We start from the raw sequence: 19,104 nt of genomic DNA on the forward strand, positions 1-19,104 counted from the left end.
AAATCTATGAAACTGTAGCTTATCCTGCAATTTTGTATTGGTTTGTATCTTTGTCTCTGACATTAAGAGTAGAACACAGACTGAGGATATTTGAGAAGGGGCTGCTAAGGAGAATTCTTTGATCGAAGCGGGATGACGTAACAGGAGGCTAGAGAAAACCCCACAGTGAAGAACTTCATATACCCTTCCTTTTCGCCAATGACTAAGGCAAGGAGGATGAGCTAGGCATGCCATGTGTCTCGTAGTGGAGCAAAGACAAGACCATACAGGACTACGGTAGGTAAACATTCAGTAGAGAGACCAATGGAAAGGGCAAACCTCACAAGCGAGGAAAACATTGATTTTTGAGAAACAGGACACATGGTATGGACTGGATTTATCTGGCTCAGGACATAAACAATGACGGCACTGTCTGTGAGGGAGATTTTGTTTAATAAACAAATAACTGTGCTGGAACACTCTCCCTGTTCACCGGATCTAACCCCCAATGGCGTTTTTGTTCCCAAAGATAAAGGAAATATTGAAAGGAGCACATTTTGATGGCGCTGATGTCATCAGGGGTAATAAGAAGGCAGCTCTGAAGGGCATTCTACAAAACCAATTCCAAAATTGTTTTGAAGGGTGGACTGGGCGCTGGCATCGGTGCATAGCTTCCAAAGGGGAGTATTTTAAGGCGATAACAGTCATATTCAGCAGTGAGATATGTAGCACTGCATCGAGTCGAGTTCGCGAACTTTATTGTCAGACCACGTATGAATGAACAAGCCCATTCTTGAGATAACGAATTAATTATAGCAAAACTGTGTACATAAGATGTATTACTACTGTTTTCTATCTGAATGAACAGTAACGCGATCTGCGTCATACAGCGTTTCATTGATGTTTCTTCAAGTATAATTATATCTATACCATTTACATAGTATGTTACAGCACGAATGGGGGCATATAGGATATTGGTGGGAAAGCCAGAAAGAAAGAGACCACTAGGAAGACGAACACATAGGTGGATAAATTAAAATGGATCTTAGAGAGATAGGATGGGGTGATATGGGCTAAACTGATCTGTCCTAAGATAAAGACCAATGGAGGGCTCTCGTGAACACGGCAAAGAACCTTCGGGTTCCATAAAATGCTGGGAAGTTGTTGAGTAACTGCATAACTGGTGGCTTTTCAAGAAGGGCTCAGCTAGCTCCATGAAGTTAATTAGTAACTATACTCTTATACACAAAAGATGCTGAAACTGATAAAATACCATTTTAGAACTTTGGCAAATTGATTAATTCCACACACGTAACCAATTGGCAATCAGTACTACTTCAACAACATAGATCTTAAGATTTCATTAATCACTGTGCATGTGTTTATATTCAATTAAATGTTGAACTGAAAATTTCTATCGTCAACAACATGACTCCGTGTAGTCTGGTACAGCATTAGAAGCTTTTAGAGCAACATGATCCTTCCTTCTTCGTGGTACAGGAAATATTCTGCGCTGAATATGGAGGCAGCAGATTAATATGAAAAAAGTTGAAAAGAATTTCCAGACTACACGGTGTCACATCCCAGTCTATAGTAACCTTCACAATTATGTGTGAGAACTTCTAAACACACGAATGTTAATTAGGCTGGTTCAGGGCTATATGAAACCGTGTATACGTGTGTAGTAATAAGGACCAATTATTTCCATATTTTTAATTAGTTGGCTTATTAATTAACAAAAATATCAATCTGAAATTCTCCAAGGCTGCAGAAAAATCAGAGGTATTTTATATAGAATTGATAAAATGTTATATAGCGAGAGAATGTTGCGAACTAAGCAATAATTATAAAACCTTCTTGAAGTTTTAATGAACAATTTTTAAAAACTAAATTAATTTAAAACACTTAAATTCAATAAATTTAAGAGATTTGGAAAGAAAAATGTATACATATGAAGACATTACGTTTGATAAAATAGCGATATGTTCCTCTTATCTAGGTGAATTATCTTTGGAAACCCTTGTTTACAAGATAATCACATTTCGTCAAATATATCCAACCCCTCTCTTCCTTAAATTGGCAAACAAACATGAAAATGGCCACTGTCTGGTTCACCACGATAACAAAGAAACCGAATATAGCAGTCGATGATTGAAGGATTTGTTCTTCACATACAAAATAAGCACTGCCACATACTTTAAAAATCTTGCTGGACCTTAATATATAAGTTCGTATGAACGAAGATTCGCAATGTCAACATTAGTAAAACGAATTAAATATGTATGAGCCGTGGGCTTGTTACGACACAATTTATTTATACGAAGAATGAGAGTTTAAAAACTTATAATTCCGAAGAGTTTCTAAAACATTATAGAAAATAAGCCTTTCCGTAAATTTACAAAAAAGTTTCCCTGTATTTCTTGTGTTTGGGATCTCGGAATCCTACATTGGAAATATAATTTCTGTTTTCGTTGCCATGTGCTCTTTTTTTCGGGATTTCGGATTGAAAACCAAGCCTAAGTTAAACGCTTCCTTACAGAAGACGTTATCTGTGGGCTTTCGCAATAAGAACCAACGCAGAGCGAGGAAACTCTACGTATATATAGATTTGTCACAACGCAATAATTATGATTTAGAATCTTATAATTCTGAACAGTTTCTAAACCATCAATGAAAATTCAAGATTTGGGCCTGAATTTCATTATGTTTCTGAGCCTCGGAATATTAGATTAAGGATAAAAATTATGATTTAAAATTTTGTTACGATAGTACAATAACGCAAATATTATGTTACTGGACATTATTCATCGTCCTACTTTTGTCTACAACAGACTGATTCGGAGACTGAATTCTGTCTCCTTCAGGTAAAACCTATTCAGTTGGGCCCAATCAAAAGCCAATTCCTATCTCCGGACACCTGTGCCAACACAGGACAGGGTATACAAGCCAAGCATAGCACAAACCATCTGTGAGTTAAGACAAAATATTAAAAGTGTAAAAAACATCACACGTGTGAGACCTAGCACCAGAGTATATCAGAATAAAAGTAATCACTGGAGAGAGAAATTATCTGTATGGGGCCATCATAAAAAATAAAAATTTCCCCACTTAATCTACACTGGATCGAGTTGTAGTTCTTTTACTTCTGCCGCGATAACGGAATTCCAGATGGGAGAGATATCCAAGCTGGTATGGCTAATCGGAAGGTCTATCAGAGATGTGTGGGCAGACTGAAACAAACACCACATACAGAATACGCAAGGAATCCGCCCACACGTCTCTGATAGGCCATCCGATCATTCAACTCAGCTTGGACATCTCTCCCAACTGGACTCCCGTTCCCACAGTACAAGCAAAAAAAAACTGCAAGTCCGTCCAGTGTAAATTAAGTGGGAAAATTTGTATTTTTTATGTTGGTACCATACGGAGAATTTATTTCTTTTCTGATATACTCTGGTGCTAGGCCTCATACGTGTGGAGTTTTTAAAAATATTTTATGTTTTGTCTTAACTCTCGCAGATGGTGTGTGCTCTGTTTGGTTTATATATACCTACCTTGTTTCGATACAGGTGTCCGGAGATAGAGACTAAGTATACAGATTGGGCCCAACTGAGCAGGGTTACATGAAGACGGAGAGAGACCCCAGTCTCCGAAACGTCGTGTTTTAAATAAAAAGAGAACAATAGATAAAGTACAGAAATATAATATTTGTATAAAAATTACGGTATAATGTAAGTACATGATATCCACCTGGTAGCAAAAATGTAAATTACTCTATTCTTATATATATATATATATGATGTACAGATTGGAAGATAGTGTTTTCTACCTTGAACATGGAAGCAGAAGATTCCTTTAAACTGTTGGTTCCTATGTACCAAAACTTGGCGGGTATCGCATTCCATAAGCCCGGTAACATTCATGATCACCTCCATGACAACCTGGAAAAGAGAAGATTCACGTAGCGGTAAAAATTTCGAATTTTATTTCTGAGGTCCTTGGTTCATATCGAGGACACCAGATATTCTGACTGAGGTTTCCTCAGTCATTTCAGGCAAATTCCGGGACAGCATGTCTAATAGGCTACGTCCGCTTCATTCAAAATCCTTTTTAANGAACATGTCAAGATTCCCTTGCGTACATGGGGATCTCAAATCTTTCCTTGTGAGTTAATTTCACCATGTAAAGAGAACCACAAGACATCCCAAAAGGATTAGTCTTCTACTCAACCAACAATCTGTAAAGTTGAGGATGTTTGTCGTAAGAGGAAGTGGCACTAAAAGCATTGCTATTATTCAGCTCAGCTGAGATTACAGAAATCGGAAGTTCAAGCATACAGCAAACGTAGATCTTAATGTTTTAAACGGGAATTCTGGAAGTTGTTCAGCAGATAAAATGTCGGACCCCAACGAGTAGTGCATTCAATCACAGGAACGGGAGGAACAAACGGAGGTAAGAAGATACACAGGGGCAGATATAGAGGTAAAAAGAAATAAGGGACAGAAGAGATAGAATGGAAGACAGAAAGGAATAAAAGGACAGAACTGAAAGAAAGGGATGAGGACGAGACACAAAAATTATGAAAGAAGAAGAGGAAACCGGCAGAGAATAGGGAAAGATGGGACAAAGAATGGAAGAATAACAGCGAGAGAGGAAGATAAAATGATAAATAATGCAATAATGGAATTAATAAATAAAGAGAAAAAGAAAAGGGTAAGAAGGGCAAGAATAATGGCGGGAATACACAAAGAAAGAGACAAACAGAAAACAACGAAGCAATAAAGAAACAAAGAGACATTTGAAACCAACCGGTCGGTCGGTATGTATTTATGTGACTCACTCTACGAGGCTCTGTGTATCTAGACTGAGCAGTGACAAATGGCTGGACGACTGACGAGCTGGAAAAGTATATGCAAGGAAGGACATACTATCCCAACATTTCCCTAAGTTTCCTAAGAAACCTCAGGATACATATCCTGCCCGATATTCGAACCAAGCCCCAAGCTCGGTTCAGCTGTGTAATCGCAAAGAAAATTTCTTAATTGTTCACCTGATAACTCCTATTTGCACAGCGAAGTTCAATTTAATGGGGGAAACCCCTTGACATTCAACGGGGAATAACCTCTTTCATATTAATTTTCAAATCCTTCCAGCCGCACTATAACAGAAATGAGTACAAGGAATTAATTAAATAATTTTCCTGGGGAGTGAAGCGCGGCCGGCGCGTAAGGCTGACAACCTTACCGCCATCTTTGAGCCGATTGTCTAGAAAATGTGGGACCCTCAACGTCTCACAACCCTATGGGCCTTCATGGCCTGTTACAGGGACAGCTTTTACTTTTTTACTTTATTTCTTTCATTCATATTTTTATCTTGTTCCCTGTTTTCTCCACTTTTTCCCCTTGGCACTACAGCCCCAGTGGGCCTAGGTCTACCTCCATGAACTTCTCCGTTCGGTTGTTTTCTCCATTAAAGCAATGAATTTTTTTCATATTTATCCTTGAGACATAGTTTCGTTAACAGAACTCCCACCTGCGTAAATACGTGAAGAGAACAATATAATACACAGTCATTTAACACAAACACACACATGTAGCCTTAAAGAGTCTCATGTATCATGTATAGGGTCAACAAGTTACATTCATGGCGCTTATATATATCTGCAGAGGGCGGTAGTATCCGTGCGTCCTTAAAGTTTACGTTCTGCTTCGTCTCTCCATGTTAGTGAGTTCCTTCCTTCTCCTCTGTGCAAACAGCGATCAATTCTGTAAACACTGTAACCGCCCAAACTTTGAAACTGATATGCTTTGTGTTTTCTTTGAGGAAGAAGGGAATTTCAAAGCAATATTAGCATTGAATAACTGTAACTTCCGGGATATAACGCTATGTAATCCGTTGAAAGTCAACAGACGTTTCGGAGTTGACGTGTCAATCTGAAATCTCGGTTGATTTTCAAACGGACTACACGGCGTTTTATTGACGAAGAATCCGAATTTATAGAACGGTACTGTTCGTATGAGCTGTCTTCTTTCATGTTACTAATTCGTGTCGTAACTACGATCACATCATGCTTGTGAGATCAAAAAGTGGTCGAAGCCTTGCAACCCTGTATGACAGCGATTTTCCTTCGCCGAAATTAATTAAACTGTCTCTCATTTCTTCCCATTCCATACCATTCTATCGTATGTAAGATTTGAGGTTTTCACGGCGGTGATTATGAAGAAAGCAGTCTTTTGGGATATGGCGCCATTTAAATATTGTGTTAAACGACGTTTCGGAGGAACGTATCGCCTCCATCTTTCTAACAGACAGCACCTGCCTTCGTTTTTTCCTCGCTCGCTGATTTTCTTCTTCTTTCTTCTACCCTCCGAAACGTCGGTTAACACAATATCTACATGGCGCCACATCACAGAAGACTGCTTTCTTCATATTCTATCGTAGTTCTTGCTTCATGCTTCAAAAGGTGGAGCTTCACAGATGCGTATCGTAATTCTGCGTTAGTTCAGGTCATGGAGAAAATCGACTCTTCATGAGCCTGGAGCTTCAAAAAGATAGGTTAGTGCCACACGAGCGTTATATTTCTCTGGTCCGTGTTTGAACGTGAATATGACGCACAAAACACGAAGTGACAGGGTGGCAAGACGTATGAATTCATCATGTCCATACCAGGTTCATTTCCTGACACAATAAACCACATTCACAAAGACGGAGATGGATTTGAAGGATAAATTTTGTTTATCTGTTTTATTCTAAGTAGAAAAAACAGGCGAAGAATGAAAAGGCTCCATCTTCTAACACATGAAATAATTTTGAATGGAAAATTTCGTATACTTGAAGCTCAATTAAAAAGATACTCTGGAAAATATTTCGAGTTCCGTCAAATGTACATCTATTCGCTTATAAGTACTTCACTGTATAGAAATTTGTATATACCGAAATAAAGTCCAATATTAAATTTCCCAGAGGGTCTATAAGTTTAAAAATTAGTACGTAATTTAAAATGTGAAATCACCATTCAAATATATTGTGACATGTTGCGCAACGAAGGACCCCTACCTCCCCAGCGGCACGTGGCGGTAACGTAGCGCTCGCGTAATAGGGGAGTCATCACCCCGCCACTCTCCCCGCAGTGACGTCACGAGCGGAGCCGAAGTTAGCCGAGTCCCCGCAACCTGGTAGCTAAGCAACGCGAGTCAACAGCGGTGACGTANCACGTGTAGGATGGTACACGCGACACATATGACGGGTTCTAGTTCGGATGTTTGGATTTATTAGAACTTTTGTTACCTCTCTTATTTACATTTAAATACAGCTCTATCACTGATTTACACGCTTTCCATTTCACCGTTGCACGCGCACTAGGGTTCCCAGTCTTCACTAGTCGTTTCCTGGTAACGGATCTCAACACAGAAACCATAACAGTCTCATTGGATACGTCGCGTTGTGTCATGACTTGTCGATTCATGCCTGTTTATTGTGTCGAAATGACAATATGCGGCATCGCTGTGTTTGTTCCTGGGAGGTGAAATATTAAACTTGGTACTATTTTAGTTCCGGGTAAATTTCTGGTGGTCTCCGCCAGCAGAGTCACTCTTAGTAGCGGGATCCATTGCGATCCACCGCCGCGGTGGGAAGCCAGCGACTAACCGCTTCAGCTATGGCGCGGCCCTCATACTTAGATAAAAGAATAGTACAATTATATATGGATGGTTAGAAAAATCCTTCAGTAAGCTTGCACATTGTTCGGTGTCGATCACTAAACTTTCTCGAGCTCCCCCACGCGAACCTCTCTCATGGTAAGTATCACTTCAATTATATATCTCCGACTACCTATCTCCCACCGACTATACCAAACTGACATCCTTCTTCCAGCCGAGACCAACAGGGAAATCTCTACGTCACAGCCCCTGAGTGGCCATCACTTGGAAACGGTTACGGCATGGCTCTAATAATGATCGCCAGTCAAGTACCTAGATTGTCGGGGAGAGATGTTTTCTTCAAACCTTCGTTTCAAGTTTTATCGTTACATGACATACATTAAGTAAGGGATCAAGAGCAATTAGGTTGGCATTCCTGCTGGAAGGCTCGGTCTCGTTATTGTCCGTTACACGCTTAAGATTTTCTCTGCATGAACACCCTTATCGCTAAAGGCGTAACGGAGGATAGCAAACAATGTAAATTACCGATACTAATGAAACTTGTATAGTCGCAGAGAGGATTCAAGCCTCAAGAAGATGTCCCATTTTCGCTGGAACTATAAGTTGACATAAAAACAAACTCCGTGGCCTGTAGTCCGCAAGTGAACTATACTGACCGAGAGACCGCCGCTTTTCGGCGAAGTTAGTTCCAACTTTTGGGGGTAGAGGGCGTCACGTGATAGCTCAATTACACTCAATAGGCTGAGTGGACCCCAGTCCCACTATTTCTCAGAAAATCTGGTAGCGCCGGGAATCGAACCCGGGACCTCTGGATCTGTAGCCAGGGACTCTGACAACTAGACCATAGAGGCAGTCATAGGTTGACATATGATACACAAAATTAATAATTTTGGGTGAGAGTCGTAAGATTACAGTATATGTACGAAAACCGGGATAGCTCAGTCGCTACAGTGACTGGTTACAAAATGGACCGCTGACTTTCGATTATCGCCGACCACGTACCTCCATCCAGTGTTGAGGTCAAGAATGGTGGATCAACACCTTCACTGCCACATACGCCTTCAGAGACTAGTGCTTAATTAATTAGAGATAGGTTCAACCGTACCTCACTTTGCTTTATTCAGAAAGGCCCAAACAATATACTTTACTTACTTACTTACTTAGTCATGCAGCTGAGCCCTTCTTGAGGAGAAGCCAAATCTGCATCTACTCAAGAACTTCCCGGCACTTTATGGAACCCGAAGGTTCATTGTCGTATTCACAACAGACCTCAACTGGTCCCTGTACTGAGCCAGATCAATCCATTCCATACCATCCCATCTTATCTCACTAAGATCCATTTTAATATTGTCCACCCACCTACGCCTTGGTCTTCCCAGTGGTCTCTTTCCTTCTGGCTTTCCCACCAATATTCTATATGCATTCCTCTTATTCCCCATTCGTGTTACATGCCCTGCTCACCTCATCTTCCTTGACTTGATCACACTAATTATACTTGGAGAAGAGTACAAGTTATGAAACTCCTCATTATGCAGTTGTGAGACGTTAGGGATCCCATATTATCTAGACAATCGGCTCAAAGATGGCGGTAAGGTTGTCAGCCTTACGCGCCGGCCGCGCTTTACTCCGCAGGAAAATTATTTAATTAATTCCTGGTACTCATTTATGTTAGAGGCTGAGTCGACCCCAGGACCATAGTGCGGCTGGAAGAATTAGGTCAACTGAAAGAAATCCAATGGCCTCATCGGGACTTGAACCCGCGACCTTCGGACATGTAGCATAGTGCCTCGACCAACTAAGCTACCGCGTGCCCCCAAACAATATAATAAGCCCAAAAATTATACACATTCTAATAAAGGTTATCTATATAACATTTTTAAAGTTAAACTGAAACTTAGTGTACTGTGACCAGCGCGACACTCTCTCACATGAATACCAGAGCCACCAAATCGAACAGCAGGTCAGTCAAAGAAAATGGCGGCGGAACTGTGTGTATAGATTTTTTTGGCTCCTCTGTATGTATGCACAGGACAGGCTGTCGTCACGTCAGTCCCAGGTAAAAAGCATAACAAAATGACGCGCAATGCTTTCGACCGCCGGAGACAGAAACCGGCGCTGTTAGAAACACGTGCGTCTGGCCACGCGCGTTCTTCTCTGTGAATCTCAGTACACGCCTCATTTTAACGTCCACTCACGGAAGGCAAACAAATGCTCTTGTGGTTTTAAACCAAGGCCTATTTAACGTAGGAAGTCATGCAGTTAGCAATGGCTGCAAGGGCCACATTTCCACCTCACTGTCACCTCAAATGCTTTGAAGAGTCATTAATCAAACGTCCACTTAAATATCCTATCAGCTCTATAACATATTACGCCTGTGTCCAGTCAGTTCTTATCAGCAGGCGAAGTCATCTTGCGTCAGAGATGAGTGGGCGAGTCGGTGTTCTCTTTGCACAATTTAAATCGCCTCAAGAGAGAAATTTAGGGGGAAATTACGGTGAATATTTTCCTTAAAATGCTTCAATTTACAGCTATGAATGTGAAACGCAATACTTTCTAGGCAAATACAGTGCGTTCAGCTAAGGAGGAAATTTCGCAACACCGCTGACCGGGCCCAACATTCCTCACAGATTGCTACTGTAGCTGCTGATAGCAGAACGAGTCATTAGCGCTGATAAACGCGCGCCGTTACAGTTACAGCAGCAGTCTGTTAGGAATGTTGGGCCCGGTCAACGTTGCTGCGAAGTTTTCTCCTTGATTGAACATCCTGTATACTGTAACGGATTTGATCAACGCGTTGCCAGACAACAGCACTGTAAACACGGTCAAACACGTAGTAGATGAGGCTGTGTTTCTATGCCGTCAACACTCCTCTGCGTAAGCGCTGACGTCATCAACAATAGAGACGGGGTTTTCCGTGGGGTCTGTGCAGAGCGCTTATAAGAGAAGTGAATGCAGTGACAGAATTAGTTCAGGACAGTTGCGAGTCAGCCGTAAGCTGGAGGAGTGAGTCCAGAAGAATTTTTAGTTCCGAGGTTCCAGAGTGATTAAGGACGAAATAGCAAGAAGATTTCATAATGATTTGAAGTACCAGTTTCTGTGTTGACACCCGTTGATAGGAGACGACTAGTGGAAACTGAGAATCCTAGTGCGTGTGTAGGTGAACTTGAAAGTGTGTAAATCAGCGATAACGCTGTATTAATTGTAATTAAGAAAAACTTGTAACTGAAGTGCTAATACATCCAATTAATCGATATAGAACCCGCTACTTTCGTCACGCGTATCCTGTACACGTGACAATATTAATTACAAATATTTGATAAAGTTTAAAAGTTGTGAATTGTGCAGGAAAATATTATCACGATTTAAGGGTAACTCTAGATGGGGTATGGATTTTTGAATGGATTTATTGACCACTTATACACCATTCGGAACTAGAAGGAATTACAGCGCTATCGCTGATCACACTTTACAAATCATCACAGCACTCATAAAGCCCTTTCCAGCCTGCTGTGGCTTCACCAGCCGTTTCCTGACAACGGCTTCTAACAGTGGAGATTCTACAGCTTCACGCCCTCAGGTTTTGCCTTCACAACCTACCGTACCCAACTCGCTCTCAACTGACAATTTCCAGGCTGGCGGCCATTTCACAGCGACCAGCCAGTCTACTCTTCACAAACTTACTTTCAACTGACTGATAAGTAAGTGAGTCGCACACAATTCTTTTGCTTATAACCACTTTGCACGGACCGAGTAGAAAACACCGTTTCGAACAGTAATTCTATTGCTGTATAGGCGTATTTGCAGCGTCGTTCCATAGCGACTGTAGCAGAGCGGGAACGTGTTTACCTAGCGGTTGCCCATAAACGGTCACTGATCACGGAGTCACTCCTTAGCAACGGGTCCACACGCCACAACATTTTGACTTGAGACTGCTAAGCTACTAGGCACACTTAGAATTTTACAGAACTAGAAACGTCATATATCTAGCTTACTACTTCTTTTCCCTTTGGCACTACAGCCCCAGTGGGCCTAGGCCTACATCCATGAACTTCTCCGTTCACTTCGGTTTTTCTAGATCTTACACATTCGGTAGGACTCCTTGGGCGGGTGATCAGCTCGTCGCAAGGCCTCTACCCGTACACAAACACAGAAAAACGCACACACACACACAAATTAAACATTCATGCCCTGAGTGGGATTCGAACCCACAATCCCGGTTTCCAAGCGAGCGAAGACAGTACATGCCTTAGACCGCTCGGCTACCGTGACCGGCTTTAGCTTATTAGAGAATGAAAATTCTGAGGTCTACGATTAACTGACATTCTAATTCAGACATAGGAGACAAGTAATGCACACAAAGTTCTGGTAGTGAATCTCCTCGAAAGCGATCAACTGTAAGGCGTAGAAACAGATAGGACGATGTAAAAAAATGTATATTTTTTGCTGTACTTAACTAATTAAGCACTACACCATAAATTCGTATGGGGGAGTGGATCTGTAGACCTATCGTTTTTTTAAAATTGGCATTAGTTAAAAGGTGAGTGGTCAGCTTCACACCCCGGCCGCTTTACCCCAGGGGAAAGAGCCCCGGTGATCATTGGATAGGAGGTTAGGTGGACCCCAGAGCTGGTCTGGATGAAATGGAGAAATGATTATTCTTAGCCCCACCGGGACTCGAGCTCCAACCCCTTGGTCGGATAGGAGGAGATGTGTCTCAAAAAAGTAGTTATGAAGACAGAGGATATGTTGCATTAGTTCTGAATCATGATCGACGAGGAGCCTGGGGCTAGCAGTGTTAACCTTCGGAGATTGTTCTCCATAAAATAAATTGTTGACATAGAACTGAAGGCCGTGTTTTGTAGAACTAGTCACTAATTCTTCTATATTTGTTTTCATAAAACATAAAGGAAACCTGGCATCGCATAAAGAATGCTATGCAAATGAACGAAAAATCTTCCCGCAAGTTCTCAGAAGACTGTTTTAAGTTCTATTTATTACGTCACAGTGTTCAGGAGCGTAAGTAAAACCCAACTGCTTCACTGGTTGCGCAGAATACAATCACAACTCATCCCTCATAACTTTTAAATTACTAGACATATAGAGTGACAAAGTCGCTGATTTGAAACATTGGGTAACAAGGGATTTGAATATTATACAGATTAATTATTACTGTTAATTAAGCCACTCGCAGTGATCCTGTTGCTGTATTCAGCTCCGGGGCACGAAGAAATAACGGGGAGATGAGGTACAGGCCCAAGCATACATAAACCCGACACTAAATATAAGTGGTAAGTAAGATTTGAGGTTTTCATGGCGGTGACCATGAATAATGCCGTCCTCTGGGATGTGGCGCTGTGGTTCACACAAGATCTACACGGCGCCACATCCCAGGAGTGGAAAGTTCTAAGCTCAGCTGCCTTCTTCCTCTGCTCTGATTGGATAGGAGGCAGTGCGAGCCTCAGAGCCGGTCTGCACACAACTGAGACGAGAAAATGTTTTGACCCTGCCGGGAATCAAACCCGTATATTATGGCCGTCCTATATAGAAAAATCGCTATACCGACTGAGCTATCCATGCTCCGCTTATTATAGTTATAAAGGGAGTCAAATACAGGAAGATTTAATGGGGGCTCTTGTGAACACGGTGATAAAATTCGGGTTACCTAAAAAGCAAGGTATTTCTTGGGTGGATGAGCTCCTCAAGAACATTGTTGCTTCGTGTAATTAGGAAGTTAAGATCTGCAACGATATTGAATTTTACCATCATATAAGTAGTATTACAGATACACGGACGCCGCAAGAGGAAAACAGCGCTGGAACTGGTAAAAAGTTATGTTCTCAAAAAACGTATTTCAGTGTGAACGACGGAAATGCAATAGAATTGAAGTATTTTGACTTAAGAACTAGTGCAGTGTGGCGGTTTCCAAAAGTAAACAGTTGCCTGAGGATGGCCAAGTAAAGCCGAAACATGTAGCAGTTCACTGTGATTTTAATGTTAGTTTAAATTGAGGATGAGGTGGGTACGGAAAGTAGCACGAATGGGGGAGAAGAGGAATGCATATAGGATATTGGTGGGAAAGCCAGAAGGAAAGAGACCATTGGGAAGGCCAAGGCGTAGGTGGGTAAACAATATTAAAATGGATCTTAGAGAGATAGAATAGGATGGTATGGATTGGATTGATCTGACTCAGGATAGGGACAAGTGGAGGGCTCTTGTGAATACGTTAATGAACCTTCGGGTTCCATAAAACTCTGGGGAATTCTTGAGTAGCTACAGATTTGACTTCTCCTCAAGAAGGGCTCAGCTCCATAAGTATTTTTTTATTGCTAGTGGAGTGGGACTAAGTTACTTGTACTGCGGCCACTTCTGGCCTCTTGTACCAGCCCCAGATGATAGGTGAGGGTGACTGTAGAGCAATTGGTGGAATTAAGATTGGCAGGGGAAACCGAAGTACTCGGAGAAAACCTGCCCCAGCGCCACTTTGTCCACCACAAATCCCACTTGACCACACCCGGGATCGAACCTGGGCCGCCGCGGTGGAAAGCCAGCGACTAACCACTTGAGCTATGGCGCGGCCAAAGCTCCATAAGTAAGTAAGTAAGTAAGTACGTAAATAAGGAAATTAAGGAAACATTGTGAACAGAGTTGCATTAAAGACGACTCTGAACGCGTAGAACGCTAAGATGTGCAGGCCACTACGAAGCACAAAGGAAATTAACATGGGCCTTAGGGCACTAGTTCCTGAGAATGGGAAGTGGTAGGAACTGGTTCTCAAGGATTGCATATTGTGGCATATTTACTCACACCAAGAAATATGGAGCAAGAATAACGTCCATTTCTAAGGAACAGCACGGTAACAAGAAGTAACTCGGTGCTTTATATGCGGTCTAAGAAACTCTTCCACAACAATGGGATTGCACGCACAAACAATACAGGAACTCTTGCGAGCGACGTTTTCTATGAAGTCCGCACCAGGCTATAGGAGTCAATTGTGCGTTATGAGTCATTTCAGCCAGTCAAAAATTGGCACCTCAATATGGAGGCTGGCAGTTGGAAGTCAGTCCTGTCCGGGAGTTAGCAACTGAAGGAAGAATCAGAATGAACTCAGCGGTCAGAGTATGAGGTTGGCGTGAGATGGTCGCCAACCTGCAAGGATGTGAGCTCATAAGCAGAGGAAGGTCCGCCGTTGGAAGACGCTGCCAAGCAACCTGACCGAGAACGCTACTCTGTGTATGACAGTGGCCTGTCACGAGCTGTAAAATTTGTCCAATAAATCCAGTTATCAGCCCAAAACCTGTCTATCATCAATTAACACGTTACAATATAATGACGTGTTCTGGCTGAAACTTCATGTTCTACTGCCAGATAATTAAATGCTATAACAAAATTGAAGCTTTCACTTTATACAGATATTCACTATATTGCCTTTCGACCCTTTAGAAACTACAAGTAAACTTAACATAGTACTAATATTGCTGTGCAAATGAATAAAAGTCTTTCTTTAGGTCCTTATAAGACTGTTTCGTGTCCTTTTCGTTGCATCACACCGACATCAACTGCGAAAGTAATTGTTCCCATGGTTTCATAAAATACATTATGAAGTCCCTTTATCATTTTCCAGGAGCGGGTTCCGTATGGCTTTTGACGCCTGACAGGAAAATATAATAGGTTATATAAGTCTGAAAGTGGCACAAAATTAATGATCCATCAACTTGTACAAAATGTGGTTCACACCTGTACGAGTAGACGGAAAATTATGGAAATAATTTTTGAATTAAGAGAAAAATTTTCCAGTGAAAGCTGTTATTAACTACCAAGTTTATAAAACATTTAAGATTTAACAAAGCATTAAAAATATTTTAACGTTTTAATTTCTACATAGGGTTTTCACGGCTGTGATTATGAAGAGTGTGGTCTTCTGCGTTGTAACGCGGTGTCGATCGGAGTGAGTGTTAGGTATCGAAGAACCTGTTGCTTCCATCTTCAGGGTTGAAATTTAATTCAAACAAGAAAGCAGCAGCAGATACCAGCTAAGTCAACGTAGCTTTCACTTGCTTCTGTCTGCATCCTGGCTGACATAATCTTGTATTATGAAGATGGATAGCGAACTATTGATTTGAATGAAGCTGTATCCACACAGCTACACGACTGAGAAATGAGCCGCCAAGTTGTGATATTGGAATCATCTCGACAAAAAGCTCGTGTACAAGCAGCCTCAGCACTGGGAAGCACAACCATTCATAACGAGAGCCGAAATTACAAGAAGTGAAACAGGAAGGATATTACATGGATGAAAGCGAAACTTGATATTTATAAACTTCAGGGAGAGTTGTATAAAGAGACAAATAAAGAGACTTAAAGAATTGTACCTATAATGAGTAATAAAGAAATATATATATACACACACATTTTATAATGCTATTAATAACATAGAAAAATGTAAGGCTACCCCTGTAACAGAACGTGGAGGTCCATAGATTTGTGAAACGCCGAGGTTCCCACATTTTCTAGACAATCGGCTCATAGATGGCGGTGAGGTCAGCCTAACGCGTCGGAAGGAAGATTCCTGGTTCTCCTTCCTGTTAGAGGATCAGTCTATTCTAAGGCCATAGTGCGGCTGCAAGGGTTAAGTAAACTGAAAAATCCGATGGCCTCATCGGGAATCGAAGCCGCGACCTTCCAACTTCTAGCCGAGTGCTTCAATCAAATACGCTAACCCCCAAAAACATGTAGTAGATATATCGTCGTCAAATAATTTAACTGTAAATTTGTTTGTAACCACGTTCAGGAAGGATCTAAAACCCACACACTCTGCAATCTAGTTGCCAAGGAAGATTTATCAGGTGAAGTATTGCGGCCAGAGCTTGAAACTGACTATTCACTTAATAACATGCCAAGGAATAGAACGCGTCATTTTTTGTTTCCCCTCCTCTCGCTCCTACTTTGGAGCATAGGGCTGATTTCTCGGTTTCATGATTATTTTACAGATGGTAGGACTCCTTGGGCGGGTGATCAGCTCGTCGCAAGGCCTCTGCCTAAACACAACACAAATACAGAATAAACGCATACATATCAAACATCCATGCCCTGTGTGGGATTCGAACTCACGATCCCGGCTTCAGAGCGAGCGAAGACAGTAAATGCTTTAGACCGCTCGGCTATCGTGACCGGCAGAGCGGGTCAAGGTGTGATGAAAATGTTCAGAGCTTAACAGAAAAATAACCTTACAATTTATCTATCTCTTTACAAATTCAAATCCTTCAAAACTGGAACACGTGACTATAACCTTCGTTAAGACGAATTTTCCACAGTGAAAAGAGAAATAAACGGTGTCTCAAACTTAAGCTAACGTCTATATAAAACAAATATTTTCAACAGATGTGATCTCCAGTAAAGAAGATGACAGAAAACCCCGACGATTCTCCAAGTCTCAGGGCTTCATCTTTATGAGCGTGCACGTTTTGTATGAGTCTGTGTTTTTCTTAGAAAACTTTTCGTACCATGGCACTGATACGCTTGTAAATCCTCTCTTCTGCATGACGTCACTGAACCGTAAGGACAGGCTGTACGACATAATGTGATGCATATCGAGATCTTTCGGTATTATATGACTGATGTGTGTTTAGAAGTTTCAACATCCTTTTTTTTAATCAACTTGTACAAATAAACCTTCTCGGAGGAGAATTACCGCTTTGAGAAAACTGTTCCCAAGATTGTATATCTTTGGTCTGGATGGAATGAATTTGATTTCAGCTTAGGTGACGCCGCAGTTAGAAAATAAGATGGGACGCAGACGCGCTTTCTCACGCATGCCAGTTTTTCTTTCTTTCCTTCTTTATTTATTTATCTCCTCTCTCTCTTTCTTATTTCGCGTTCACTCCAGGGTTTTCTAGTATTATATTTATTCATATTTTCGTTCGTTTAGTTTTCTTCCTTTTCTGCTTTTTGTTTCATTTTTTCTTCCGTCACTTCTCGGCAAAATGTTCATTACCGTGTTCAGAGGCGCCTGAACTACATCCTAACGAATGTGAATGGAGTCCAAACTCCACACGCGCTTTCTTTAAAATCCATTTAGCATAAAACAATATCCTGTTCCTATGTTAGATCTAGAGGCTTCAGAGCGGTGAAAATATACAGCGATGGAATCTATCTTTTGGTATATAACACTATGTAGTCCGCTGAAAGTCAACCTACGTATCGGAGGAAAATGTTACCTCCATCTTCAGGGTATAAGTTATTAATCCTGAGGATGAAAATTAGAGTTGTCACATCCCAGAAGACTATATGCAACACAAGCCTGCGATCATCGTGAATGTGATGTCGTATAGTCTGGTACAGAGATACCCCAGCATAACTAACTATGCATGCAATAATAGATGTATTGTTGAAAGCGGCGTTTTCTCCTCGGTCCGTGAAATGGGTTATGAGGAAGGCAAGTGAAGAAAGAATAGCCCAGTTAGAAGGGAAGGGCCGTTCAGAAGCAGTGGAATAACCACCGTTAGAAGCAAATACTAGTGAAGACACTGCGAGGTAGAAAAGGGCATGTGATTGGTGAAGTGTGCAAATTAGCAATGCCGCTATGATTAAGTGTAGTCACGAGGGGTGTGTTATGTGGGCAATAAATCCAATATCCAATCCAAAACCCCGTCTACACTCTAACACGTGACAGTATTATTCCCCCACCGACGTCCGTCTTCCTAGTGGTATCTTTCCTTCTGGCTTTCCCACCAGATTCCTACATGCATTAATCTCTTCTCTATGCATGCTACATGCCATGCCCAACTCATCCTCCTTGACTTTATCATTGTAATTATGTTTGCGAAGAGTACAAGTTACGAAGCTCCTCATTTTGCAGTTTTCTCCAGCCTCCTGTCACTTCATCTCTTTTCGGTCCAAACATTCTCAACACTCTGTTCTCAAACACCCTCAGTCTCCGTTCCTCCCATAATGATATAAATCAAGTTTCAAACCCACTCAAAACCATAGGCAAAATTATAGTTTAATATACTGTCATTTTTACATCTTCAGACAGCAGATAAATCACTAACTTCATGGAGCTGAGCCCTTCTTGAGAAGCCGCCAGTTGTGCAGCTACTCAAGAAATTGCCAGGATTTTATGGAAAGTGAAGGTTCAGACAAACACATAACCTAAATAAAATTAGCATCTTCTAGATTATGATGCTTTGTATCTTGATACAAAACTTACCACAATTTCTGAGGAAGAATACTACCTTCTGAAATATAACGCCGTGTACTCCGTTGAAAATCAACCGACGTTTCGGATATCGACTCCATCTTCGGGGTCAGATAAGCAAAGCAGCTAAGAAGACGAGGCGATGTATTAATCCGAAACATCAGTTCTCTTTCAACAGACTACACGGCGTTATATCCCAGAAGACAGAACTCTTCATACACGCCGCTGTGAGCATCTCAAGTCCTACATTTCGAAGGAAGTTTCTAATTCATT

The 19,104-nt window shown here is 41.4% G+C and overlaps 1 protein-coding gene and 1 long non-coding RNA gene across 2 annotated transcripts in view; one reads left to right on the forward strand and one right to left on the reverse strand.

The window, feature by feature from the left end:
• The window catches only part of LOC117282185, a 245,528-nt gene that overhangs the window by 103,427 nt on the left and 122,997 nt on the right, over positions 1 to 19,104 (reverse strand). Inside the window, exon 4 of the long non-coding RNA XR_004512836.1 lies at positions 3,809 to 3,920. This is a non-coding gene — a long non-coding RNA (uncharacterized LOC117282185). The remainder of the gene's footprint in view (positions 1 to 3,808; positions 3,921 to 19,104) is intronic.
• LOC111862492 (angiopoietin-1 receptor) overlaps positions 1 to 19,104 on the forward strand; it is a 259,584-nt gene that overhangs the window by 100,095 nt on the left and 140,385 nt on the right. The gene's annotated exons all lie outside the window — the stretch shown is intronic.

Source organism: Cryptotermes secundus, unplaced genomic scaffold (assembly GCF_002891405.2).
Source record: "Cryptotermes secundus unplaced genomic scaffold, Csec_1.0 scaffold882, whole genome shotgun sequence".
NCBI lineage: Eukaryota > Metazoa > Arthropoda > Insecta > Blattodea > Kalotermitidae > Cryptotermes > Cryptotermes secundus.